At 34.2% G+C, this 13,668-nt stretch overlaps 1 protein-coding gene across 30 annotated transcripts in view; it reads left to right on the plus strand.

The window, feature by feature from the left end:
- Positions 1-13,668, plus strand: part of RIMS1 (regulating synaptic membrane exocytosis 1) — a 739,353-nt gene that overhangs the window by 439,196 nt on the left and 286,489 nt on the right. The window lies entirely within an intron of this gene.

Below are 13,668 nucleotides of genomic sequence, written 5' to 3' on the forward strand. Positions count from 1 at the left end.
CAGTGAGAGAAAGTAACACTACTCATGAATCTGTCTCATAAGGCTTTAAGGAAACTATTACTTCAGGGAAAGAATGGAGAGGTTTTAATGGAAAAAATTCTCAAGAAATTGTGGCAAAATGATGACTGAAAACCCAAAGAAAAACCTATATATGGCTATACACATGTACCTATAGGTGTAAATTTTACATAAATTTTACAAAGATGAAAATGTTAAACATGTGCATAAATACATGAAGTTTCACAATGTGTACACAGGACATTGTGTGTATGCACAAATATTTTCATGTGTGTGCATGTGTAGGATTTCATATATGTGTGGTGTACATAAACATTGGGTTTGTATGTATGTACACTGGCATACATATTTGTATGTATGTTTACAACATACTTGTGCATGTGGATTTTCATGTGAGTATATGTTTACATAGATGCACATGTATAGTACACCTAGATTTTCCTATATGCATATATACACATATGAATATATCATGCATGTGGAGACTAATATACCCATATATACATACATGGATGTACATTTGACATGTGTACACAGCCACATGAATTTTAACTTTGCTAACACATGTGTACACAAACTTGGTTTTTACATGTATTACATGTATTTATATATGCTTGCATAAATTGTTTTTGTGTGTACACACATTTGGATTTTTATATATTATATTATATTTATATATTTCAGAAGGATGCTATTCATTTACCACACTTATAAAATTACAATTACACAAAATACAGACTTTATTTTTTATCAATTGATTCACATGATTTTGACCCTCAAATCACCATCATTATAGGGATATATATTGCCAAACACACATAACTTTCTTGGTGTAGATAATGTATGTCTTTGTAGAAAGAAAGACAGATAGATGATAGATAGATAGATAGATAGATAGATAGATAGATAGATAGATAGATAGACATGGATAGATGGAAAGACAGACATATATATGTACATATACATATATATATATATATATATATATATATATATATATATATATATATATAGAGAGAGAGAGAGAGAGAGAGAGAGAGAGAGAGAGAGAGAGAGAGAGAGAGAGATTAAAAACCGGAAACATAAATGAGAAATTTGGAGGAAAACTGTTAGGTTTTGTTATTTGTTATTTAAATTTCTTTTTGTGGATAGACAGGAAATGTGGCCATCTGATTACAGTAAAGTTATTCAAGCTTTCTTTTTAGAGGAACTGGTTGTAAAAAAACATAAACTAAGAAGCAAACAAAATGAGAAAAAGAGCTAAAATAGTATTTGATGAAATGAAAATGTAATCATGCACTTCTGGGAGTATGCTTATTTTCCTTCTAACTACATGAACAATTTGAGAGTGGTTGAACAAATAGGCAAACTATTCAGAAAATGTTTCAATGTCATTTAAAGGCATATTTCCATTAATGAATGGGATAACAGAAGAATGCTATATTCTTTTCACATAATGTTAAGTTGGCATTGGATTGAGAGCCAGAAAATCCAATTCCAAGGCCTGAGTATGCCACTAATGAGCTGTGTAACTTTGAGTGCATTGCATCATCTCTCTGGGCCTCAGTTATCTTATCTGGAAAATGAGTGTTTGAATTAGAGGATCTCTAAGTTCACTTCAAGATTGAATGTTATATAATTTTGTCAATTTAAATGTATTTCAGGCTGGCCATGTTTTTTATTGAGGTGGAAAAGATTAAGTTTTGCATTTTTGTTGATAAATTTATGTTTACTTAGGGTAATATTTTTCTGTACTCTATATTAATATTTCTTTTACTAAATTGAGTAATAGTAATGCTTGAGTAAATTTAAAATGTAAACTTCACTTCCCTCATACCAAACCAAAAATCTGTAAGCTTAATACCAAAGAAACTTCATACAAAAATATAAAACCCTCATATTAGAAGTACATATTTTTATTAACAAAGGGCATTATAGCATAATGTTATTACAATTCATATGAAAGTGCAGTGATTCAGAGGAGCTTATATGTACTGAGAATCAATTTGTCCCTTTTATTTACTTTCTGAAGAGATTTAATGTGGAGGAGAGGATAGACTCTATTTTTCTCAGTCTCTAATGGAAGTATTGGGAGCATTGTGTGGAAAGTTGTAGAAGTAGCAATCTAGACTTTATGTAAAGGGAGAAAAGATTAAAAAGAAAACTTTCTAATATTTAGAGCTATCCAGATACATAATGACCTTGTTGAACAGTTTGTACATTTCTTTTTTGTTTGTTTTTTTAAACCATTACCTTTCCTTTTAGAACTGATACTGTGCATTGATTACAGGGCAGAAGAGTGGTAAGGACTAGGCAATGGCATTTAAGGACTTGCCCAAGATCACACAGATGGAATTTGTCTGATGCTAGATTTGAACCCAGGACTTCCTCAATCCACTGAGCCATGTAGCTGCCCCCATGTTTCCTTTTATTGAGAGTGTTCTAATCAAAGGCAGATGGCCATTTATTAGGTCTGATTTATGTATAGGGCATTCTTGATCAAGGTTGGTTAGGTTCAAATGGACTTTGAGGCCTCTTCCAAGTTTGAGTTCTATCTTTAATATTTTAAATTATGTACTAATAGTTAGGTTAGAACTAAAGAACTCTGTTATGTTCTTTAGTCAAAAAGTGAATGGGTTGCAATGATCTTTTATCCTTTACAGTTATGTTTCTTCAAGACAAGATCTACATTTTTGAGGAATGAATGATATTTTAACTGAATCTGCTTGACGTGAACTACTCCTAATATCTTATATAAACATATATAATAATAAGTACAACAAAACCATGGCCATAATAATTAGCATAGTGCTTTAAAGTTTTCAAAGAGCTTCAGGAATCTTACTTCATCTGATCCTCCCAGGTCCCCGTGAAGTTGATACTCTTGTTATCCTCATGTGCCTTTTGGGAAAATTGAAGCAGATAGAAGTCAAGTGACTTTCCCAAAGTAGTAGATGTCTGCTAGTTGATATCTGAGATAAGATTTGAAGTCAAGCCTTCTGGACTTCAGATTCATCACTCTTGTCCACTGTGTCCACTTAGCTCTTGTACCTCTAGATGTATAAAACAGATGTCTCTACATAGAAATCTGTGTATCTTACATATATCTAAAACACATTCATTTATCTAAAGACAAATATGAGCATATATTTGCATTTCTAGAAAATTCATATGAACATATATTGATAGCATTCTAGCATAAGAGTAATGGCACATGTTTTTAATCCAAGTGCCTGTGAAGCTTGGGCTGGCAGATCTACTGAGACTGGCAATTTCTCTTAAGCTTGAGAGTTCTAAGGGGTAGTAAAGCTAAAGCTGATTAGAGTTGTGCTAAATTCGTCATGAATATGGCAAACCCTTTATCTTGGCAGGACCACAAGGCTGCCTAAAGAGGATAGAGAGGAAACCCCTCATAGCCTCCACACTGGTCAGTAAGTAGTGGGATCAGGACTGTTGCATTTCCAGCCTAAGGAAGATACAGTTTCAATACAAAATAAATATGTTCTGCAATTTTGCCAGGACTTGAAGTCTAGCTGTATAGTTTAAATAATCCACTACTCTCCTAAAAAAACATCACAATGATATTTGCTCATCCTGTGTTCCTATGACATTTCTCCTATTCTTTGATTTGTCAAATGTCATCACATATACCACTAATTCCTTTAGTACTCAGGGAGGTGGTTTATCGGAGACTGGACACTAAACTAATCTATGTGGTAGTGGTTTTGCATTTTATCATCTCATTTATCTTAGGTTTCCATTCCCTGCTACTCAATTTTGTTCTATACCTCGTAGTATAAAGATCATTTTATTTTCTTCTTAGAGAAAATAGAAGGAAAATAAAAGCTGAATAATTCTACTTTCCCTTCTTCTTTTATCTTCATCCCTCCCACCAAAGCAGTGTTCTTATTGCTACTTTGTTTTTCTTTTTACCCCTAAAAAAGCTTAAAAGGCTCTTTTTACTTATTTATTGACAATTTTCATTTTATTTATTTACTTTTAAATTTAATTTAAAATCTCTTTGAGAGATATTTCCTGGAATAAATGAGTTATTTTAATATCCTTTATAAATTAATAATAAGTAAAATACTCTATCTGAAAAGTAGTTCTTTTCCTATGTAATAACTTTGTAATAATGATTTAAAATACCTAACATTTCCATGCCTGGCAGGATTTGACACTGCTAAGCACTTTGTAATTATCTAATTTGATCCTCAAGAAACCCTGGGAGGTAGATATTATAATTATCCGAATTTTATAGATAACCAAACTGAGACAAACTAAAGTTAAGTGACTTGTTCAAGGTCACACAGTTAATAAAAGACTATGTGACTGAATTTGAATTCAGATCTTCCTGACTTCAAGCCTGTTGCTCTATCCACCTTACCAACCAGCTGCCCCATTAACTATGCTGATAGTAAGAATTCATATAGTGCTTCTAAGATTTGCAAAGAACATTTATTGTCTCATTTGATTTTTCCAGCAATCTTATCTCTGAGATAGGTCCTGTTACTATCCTAATGATAGATGAGGAATCATAGGACCATAGGTGAAGTGACATGAATGGGGAAATAGAGAGATAATAAGTACCTGAATCAGAATTCTAGTTTATTTTTTTTTATTCTAAGTCCATTGCTATCCACTGTGAAATGTACTAATACATAAAACTTGTATTACCATGCTCTGTGATTGCTGGACTTACCTAAAAATAGAAAAAAAACATATCCCTATAAAAATAAGTCAGCACAACATAGACAAGTTCATAAGCCAGTAAAACTCAAAAACATGTCATTTATTGGCTCTGCACTATTACACAGAGAAATCTAGAGCCTGATAAAACCTTAAAAGGAATGTAAATATGATGTTAACCAGAGAAATAACAGTTGTGAAGTGCTAATGAAAATAAAAGTAAAAATAAAATTTTCACTTTTCTGCTAATGCAACTTTAATGTTACTATTTAAGGGAAATCCATTTTGGTACCTTAGGGGCTGACAAGGTTAGTAACTTATAATTGACCTTCAGAGGAGTAGTGACTGCTTAGGAAATGATATGTCTAACAGCATTAGTTTAAAGCAGACCCATAACTAGGAATATATGCATCTGGGACAATCACCACAGAGGTCAAATTTTTCTTCACACTTGACTGCCAAAGAATGTGAATTCTGAGGAGGTGGAAAAAGAAGTAGGAATATGGAGTGATAACCCTTACCACAAAAAGATAGATGTTTTTGGGGAGAGCTGAAGGTGAGTTTGAAGTTTCCCGACCACCTCCCCCAAATATTTTCAAATTATTCTGTTAAAGCTAGAAGGGACATTGCAGGTTATCTTATCCAACATTTTCTTTTTTCAGAAGAAAGGGTTTAGAATAGTGATGCTGAACCTATGGCACAGATGCCAAAGATGGTATGCAGAGCTTCTTTGTGGACACACCTATAGTTACCCTCCAGAGTTCCTTACTTGAAAGACAGAGAGACTTAGAGTAGAGCTGTTCTCCTCCCCCATCTCCATGCACCTGAGGACCTTCCTCACTTAACCTGCCCCTCTGCCCAGTAGCCCAATGAGAGAACTTCCTCCCTCCCCTGTCTGGGGTGTGGGGGTGGGGAGGAGGCTCACAAATGGCAGCCTATAGAGTCTGTGATAGAGGTGATTCCTGTGGTGGGATTGCATAGGAGCTAGGTTTGAGTGGTGCATATGTCACAGTGTGGCACATAGCTGGAGGGCAGCTGAGTGCCAGGGCCAATCTCCTCCCTCTCTCCACACGACCCCTCATCACCTGCCCTTCTACTTAGCTACCCAATGGGAGAGCATTCTTCTTCCTCTGTCTGAGATAAGGAGGGAAGGTGGGGGAGTAAAAGGGGGTTGACAGGCACTTGATCTCTGGGAGGGGGTAGACACAACACTAGGTCTGCGGGGTGGAATGGGGGTGGGGCCCAGCTCTCCATCTATAAAAAGTTTGACATAACTGCTCTAAAATGACTCAGCAATGTCCAAGACTTAGTGGAATTGAGACTGAATTCCAGTGACATCAAGTAAAGTCCAAATCTCAGACCAGTAGAGCTAGAAAGGAAGAGATCACCTTATTTAGCCTGTTCATTTATACAATTGATAACAGGAAATGGAAGTGATTGTCAGAGCAGAGATAAGAACCCAAGCTTCCTCATTCCCAGTACAGAGTTCTTTCCACAAGATTATTGCTATTTTACCTCCCTTAAGAATCAATAGAGCAAAAACCTGACTGTCATTGGGCAAAGATAGATGCCTCCTTTACATCCTTAGTAAAGCAGCTGAAGAAGGACAGAGGACAATGAATTTTCTAGGCATACTCTCACCCCAAACTCTGTGTCATCACTTACCTCTAGATCATACATGAAAGTAATATTTGAGCCTTTCAGGAGATCAAAGACTTCAAGGAAAGAATATTTTAAGCCCCCCAAATAAAGGAGGCACAAACATCTCTATAAAACCAGGGTCCTCAACCTTGGTTCTTGGGATATCTCCCTCTCCTGCTTTGTCCTGTTTGAAGTGCCCCTCAACTACCTAACCCTGCATTCAACCATGAACTACAGGGGTCTGGTAAGTAGTTCTTCCACTTAGTGTTAATCTTGCCTCATTCCCTGAAGAGTTCACGGTACTTGAAATGGCCCTTCTAATTTTATAGACTTTCTCACCATTCATTACTGCTCTTGCCTATAACTGCTTCAGCAAAGTTCCAAGGAGGACAGTTTCTCAGGTGACAGGTAAGTCAGAGTTATCTTTTTAAATGTACTAGACATCCAACAGGAGTGATCTTCACTTCCCTCCCCCATTCCTTTTGCCTTCAGGTGCCTTCAAGGGGTAGCTTCTAATAGCACTACCCCATCTTGCCCCCTCCCATCACAGTTCCTCCATATTTTTAATTAAGGAAACTTGTTTTGGAATAAAGATTGGAAACTATTCCTCCTATATACACCTAATTCATCTGTAAAACTTTATACCTACCCAGACACTACTTTGACCATCTTTTGACTTTTTTCCTTAGAGAAGTATAAGAGAAAACCTTTGGAAAGAGGGCTTATTTTGGAGACTTTGCTAAACACTTGACAAATTCTATCTTGTTTGATTGTCACAGCAACCCTGCAAGTTTGATGCTATTATTATTACCATGTTATGGCTGAGTAAACTGAGACAAACAGATATCAAATGACTTTCTCAGGGTCACATAACTGTGTCTGAGGTCAGATTTGAACTCCAACATGTATTCCTGATTTTAAATGCCAAGCTCATGATAAGTATTATTTGTGTGACTTTGAACACATTAACTAAAATATCTCTGGCCTTCACTTTCCTTATCTGGAAAATAATGAATTTGAATCAAATGACTACCGAGATCTCTTCCAGCTCTAAATCAATGTTCTTGTACTCCTTTAAAATTCCCAATTTGAAAACTAACCTTTGGATAAAAATCTTTGTATCTCATAATCTTATATCAAAGATTTATAGAAATTAATGAAATTTGTTAAGATCTAAAGAAGTCAGGGGGCAGCTGGGTAACTCAGTGGATTGAGAACCAGGCCTAGAGATGGGAGGTCCTAGGTTCAAATCCGGCCTCAGCCACTTCCTAGCTGTGTGACCCTGGGCAAGTCACTTGACCCCCATTGCCTAGCCCTTACCACTCTTCTGCCTTGGAGCCAATACACAGCATTGACTCCAAGACGAAAGGTAAGGGTTTAAAAAAAAAAGATCTAAAGAAGTCACCATATATATATATATATATATATATATATGGATATGAAAAAATAAAAAAGTTCTGAAGAGAGGGAACACACTTATAGCCTATATCATGCTACCTGCCATTTCAAGAAGGATGGAGAGAGAAGGCAAGAACATGGATTTCAAAATGTCAGGAAACTATTATTAAAATTTTATATACTTTTAAACATTTTTAAAGTGTAAAGAAGAAGCATACACTTCCAATAACTATCAAACTTTGCTACAAATCATGAATAATAAGAGAAATGTATATTAAAGCAACTCATAATTCATAAGTTGTCAGAGGTAACAAAATCAATCAGTCAATAATTATTTATCCAGTTCTTATTATGCACTAGGCACTGGGCTAAGTGATAAACAGAAAAGCAAAAACAGTGTCTGACCCAATAGTCAATATTGGAGGAGCTACTAGAATCAATAAACTCTTGACAAGATCTGGGAATTAGTTCAGTCATTCAGAAAAAATTATTTGAAGTTATACAAAAAATAACCCCTCAAATATCCATGTCCTTTGACCCAGAGATCTCACTGATCTATAACTCAAATAGATCCCTGATAAAGAGAAAGTTCCCATATATCAAAATATTCATAGCAACACTTTTCCTGAGGCTATAAAGCTGGGGGAAGAAAGATGCTCATCGATTGAGGTATGGCTAAACAAATTAAGTAATATGAATTTAATGTAATGTTATTGTGTTGTAAGAAATGATGAATCTGAATAATTCAGAGAAGAATTAAGAATTCACGAGACTGACATGAACTGATGTGGCATGGCAAACAAGGAAACCAGTACACGTAATGACTATAATAATGTAAGAAAGAATAATAAAGTAATAATAGCAAGCATTTATGTTATACTTTAAGTTCTTAACAAGTTTTATCTTATTTGATCCTCAACTACTGTGGGAGATCTGTGCAATGATTGCTCCCATTTTACACACAAAGAAACTGAGGTAGAGAGAAGTTATGCAATTTTCTCAGTGTAATAAATCTAGTAAGGATCTGAGAGTGCATTAAAATTTGTCTTCCTGTCTCTAAGAATATGGATCTATCTATTGTACCAAGTTGCCTTTTAAAACAAGAAAAAAGGAAATTAATCTCTAAATTTTAATTGTAGTGAAGGTGAGCATTATGGGCATGGAATGTCATATTTTATGTAAATATGGAACAAGAGAAGCATTGGAGGTTAGAAGGGGAAGCAAAATCTAAAATAACATTAATAAAACTTTAAGAACATCTTTTTGGAATCCAACCCTGGGATTGTTGCTAGATATAGATAGACCTGGGTATCCAATTATAATTGTAGCTCTGAAATGAAAGACTTTTCTCCATTTTTGCCTGTTGCCTCAACTTCCTTTTTCCAACTATAAATACATTTCACTCTTTTTCCTTGTGTACATACAAACATATATTAATGCATTTATATATGCATGTATATATACAGCCTATATACACATAAACATATGTATGTATGTGCTTTGTATAGATGTGTGTTTATGTTCATATATTTTGTGCCCTCTACTCTCATTTCTTTTCCTCAAATCAAAGTGTCCAGAAGTACTCTGATCTCTTCCTGATAAAACAGACTGGCTAATAATTTAGCTACTAATTTCATATAATATACCTTGCCTTCATGATAGAAAAGATGGAAGAAGTTTTAAGGGTGGATCAAAGAACAGGAGTTCTCGTGCAAAAACACAACAGTATAAATTAAACCCAATGTCCCTGAATTAGTCAAGACTTTGGGGACCTAGGCAATTCACTCAGCGCCTTGGAGAACAGCCAGTAGTTTTAGAAATAGATACTATCCTGTATATAAAGTGTTTATTTCTTCAGCATCATTTAAATCGTAGAGGACTGAGAAGACTCTTAAGCAGTATTGGTGTGGTGATTTAGAGCTACCATTTAATTTACCAGTTCTATAAGAGTTCTAAGAAAGATTTCAGTTTAATACCATTCCAATAAAAGGATTGAATTTTAACTGTTTTCTTCTAACACATAAATGACTCAAAAATCTTTTAAATCCTAAAATAGCCTTTATGACTGCAGTGAGATCCCATAAAAAAGGAAAAAAGGAAATGTTCTACAATGACCAAGTGATATTACTTCCAAACAAAGCTCTACTCAGAAATATTATTTATTTATGTATTGATAGTTGTAGTAGAAATCTGTTCACTGATCAGGATAAATGGAAGCTAAAATTTGAACTAGATTTTCAAAACTGGCCTTTGGAAATGCCTATGCAGCACAAGTCTGCAGTTTCAGTACAGAATTTACCCATCTGAAGATCTGAAGGTTATTTTCAGGGCAAACTTTCTGTCCTCCACGTCCATTCAAGGAAATACTGAATTTCACAAGTTTTCAATGTCATTTGTTTTATTGGAAATTGTCTTTCTTGGATTCTCTTTATAAGGTGTCAAAACTTTTGGACTCATGGTAGTACTAATGGCATATTTTGCTTGATGAATGATGCTAGAACTGGTCTTTGAGGAGATTTGTACAATTCAAAACTACTTAATTGCCCAACCCTCCCCTCTAATGCTCCAGAGAAACAGAAACACAAGCACACACACATGCACACATATACACACATACATACATACCAGTATGATACAGTGCAAAGAGCACTGAATTTGGTTGAACAAATGAATCAATCAATATTAATAACAAATTCCTTCATTTATTCATGCAATCATTCATACACATATTACTATAGTGCAGTGGAAAGTATACTGAATTTGGAGTTAAAACACCCGAGTATGAATTCCATCTCTGCTAGTACCTGTCTTTGTGACTGTGGATAATTCCTCTAAGTTTTCTGTTTTAAACTTTTTCTTTTTTAATCCATAAAATGAGTGATTTGGACTAGATGATCTTTGAGCTCTGTTCCTAGCTATCTGTAGCCATACATGCCCAAGTGGGCCAAAAGAAAGTTCTGAGTTTCATATGAGATGCCTTGGTTCCCTTCTGGTCTTTTATTTGAATTTGGTAACCACTGATTTTGTTCCTACTGAAGAGCTGGAAGGCAACTCCAAGTTCATCTAGTGAAATGCCTTAATTTTATAGAGTAAAACACTGAGGCCAAGAAGATATAAGTTATTTTCCCATGGCCAAAAACCTAGCAAGGATCAAAGGTAAAATTTGAATCCATGTATTCTCACTCCAGATTTGATAGTCTTTTTTTTTAATACAGTACTGATTTTATCAAGAGATCTCAGACAAATGAAACCCAAATTTCTTTATTTGACTTTTTGAAAAATATTGTGCTATGGAGAAATTTGATTTTTTAACAATATATATTTTTGCAAAAAGATCAATTTTTAGAAAAATAGATGAACATATGGAACATCTGTATAGTTCTTCAATTGATAGTAGGTTGTGATGACAGTACTTTGAGTGAATGTACCATTGTACTCTGTCTCCTGATCCATCATGTGACAAAGACAAGGGCTAGACCTGTGATTTTATGCGACAAGAAACTTCAAATGAGGAAGATCCTTCTATCTAAGAAGGCCTACCCCTTCTCTAAAACTTACATGAAAACATTTAGTGAGTTGCCCCAAGTCAAAGAGCTAAAATGTGACAGAGATGAAAATTGACCTAAGGTCTTTTGACTCTAAAGCCAGAAGGATCTATTTTTTCTCTAAAATTCTTATGCCACTGAGTGCCTAAAAGAATTATGCATACATAATTTATTCCTAATAAAAATTACAATAAAGTTATTATTTCTATGTACAAATATGTAATGAAGAATTATTGCATTGAGTATATCATCTAGGCATATATATATGTATATATATACATATATATACACACACACACATATATATATATATATAAATAGGGAACCCAAAGTAACAATTTTCCCTTATGTCTTAGAATCAATACTAAGTTATCAATTCAAAGACACAAGAGGAGTAAGGGCTAGGCAATGGGGGTTAAGTTACTTGTACAAGGTCACAAGGCTAGAAAGTATCTGGGACCAGATTTAAACTCAGGATCTTCTGTCACCAGGCATGGCACTCTACCTGTTGAGCCACCTGGAAGTACCTCCCCACCCCAACCCCACAATATTTAAAGGGAAAAAAAAGACTTCTCTTGGAGATGTGGGAAAAGGAATAGCCCCAGCTTTCCTAAAGATATTTAATCATGGAACATTTGTAAATTTAAGGCAAAGAGGAGGTGATAAGTAATTGTAATTTAGTAACAAAAAGCAATGTGTGAGACCTTTTTTGGACTTATTTTTAAAAAATGAATCTTATTTTCATTATTGAAATGGGGGTCTACTATTCTGAATGGTTCACAAAGTATTTTCATTATCTTATATATTATTTATATCATAAAAATATTCCTAAATATTGAATAAGACATGATATTTGCATAGTTGCATATGTAACATATATTTCATATAATATGTACATATATATGTATGATGGAACAAATGTTTAATATTTGTATGATCTATGTCAAGTAATTTTACCTCATTGGACCTTGTTTTCTCATCTTTAAAATTAGGAGATTAGATGAAGAAATTTCAAAATTCTCTTTAAAACAGATTATAGCATAACCACCACACATAGGCACCCACACAATTATATATATTTTAGCTAGAATACTTTTAATTTTTAGCAGGAAATTTGAAAAAGAATCTTATTTCTTTGAATGAACTTATGTGCCACTGAGGTCTGGGGGAAGGGTGGGGAGAATTCCCATCATTTTAAATAGTGTTAGGTAAATAGAATCAGATTTAGATTTGGGAAGTTATACATTTAAACATTTTGCAGGTAAAACCTCCTCTGATTGACTCTTTCTGTGTCTCTTTTTTCTTCTCCATCTTCCTAATAATGTATTATTCTTTCTTTGCTTCTCCCTTTTTTCTCAGCCATTTTATTTGAGAATGATTATGGATATTGTTTCCTATAGATGTTCATAGATTATTGGGGGAATGGAAAGCATTTTAAATTTCTTTTATCTTTCCTATGGTAGTCTAAGAGGTAAATGATTATAACCTTTAACTATGTGGTTGATACCTTGTTCTTTATGAGAGAGCTAGATATGGAGAAGGGGGTATAAAGTAGGCTGTGGCATCAAGGAACCAGGGTTTACATCCTGCCTTTGATGCTCACTATCTATGTGACAAATCACTATCTTTGGCAAGTCATTTAACCTTCACCTCTTTTATCCTTCTGTGTAGAAATGAGAGTATTGGACTGATGGGCAAGAATTCTAATCTAGATCTGTGGTCTACCACAACGATTTAGTGGTCAAAATCTAACCACAGAATTTGTATTTATATGTATTTTCCTCTCACCACTTTAGAAATAAGATCTGAATCTAAAAGGTAGAAGTGGCATTGTCAGGTTGATGATGTTACAAAAATGGCCTGGTTAACTAAATTCTGTTTAGCTATAGCAACCTAGGTTGAATTGGATCTGACCATTGTCAAAAGATTTCTGGGTTATATTTCTATTGAAAGAATGAACTGTGAGAGTACATAATGGTGTTCTATCCAAAATTTTGGTTTTTCTTTTTTACACTGACTGCTTATTCAAACTGTTTTTCAATCAATGGAAATTCATACCTTGTTTTTTAAAAATAGACTAATTTTTCATCATTTCAACTTGATCTGAAGAATATTAGAAAGATAAGAATATATTTGAAAAGTGTTGGAAGAATTTGTATTGCAAGTCAATATTGTAATTCAACCTACATTAACATGGTGAAGTCATTTTGTCACCAGGTAAAAAATGATTTGTTTTGATTATAAGAACAATATTCTTAGAACAAATTATTGAAATAATTTCAATGGAAAATATCATTGTATTTGAATTTGGTTTCCAGAGTGCTTGAGAAGTTTGTTCCTTTAAGTAGAATAAGCAATCCTTTTAGATTTTGTTTGT

Source organism: Monodelphis domestica, chromosome 2 (genome assembly GCF_027887165.1).
Source record: "Monodelphis domestica isolate mMonDom1 chromosome 2, mMonDom1.pri, whole genome shotgun sequence".
NCBI lineage: Eukaryota > Metazoa > Chordata > Mammalia > Didelphimorphia > Didelphidae > Monodelphis > Monodelphis domestica.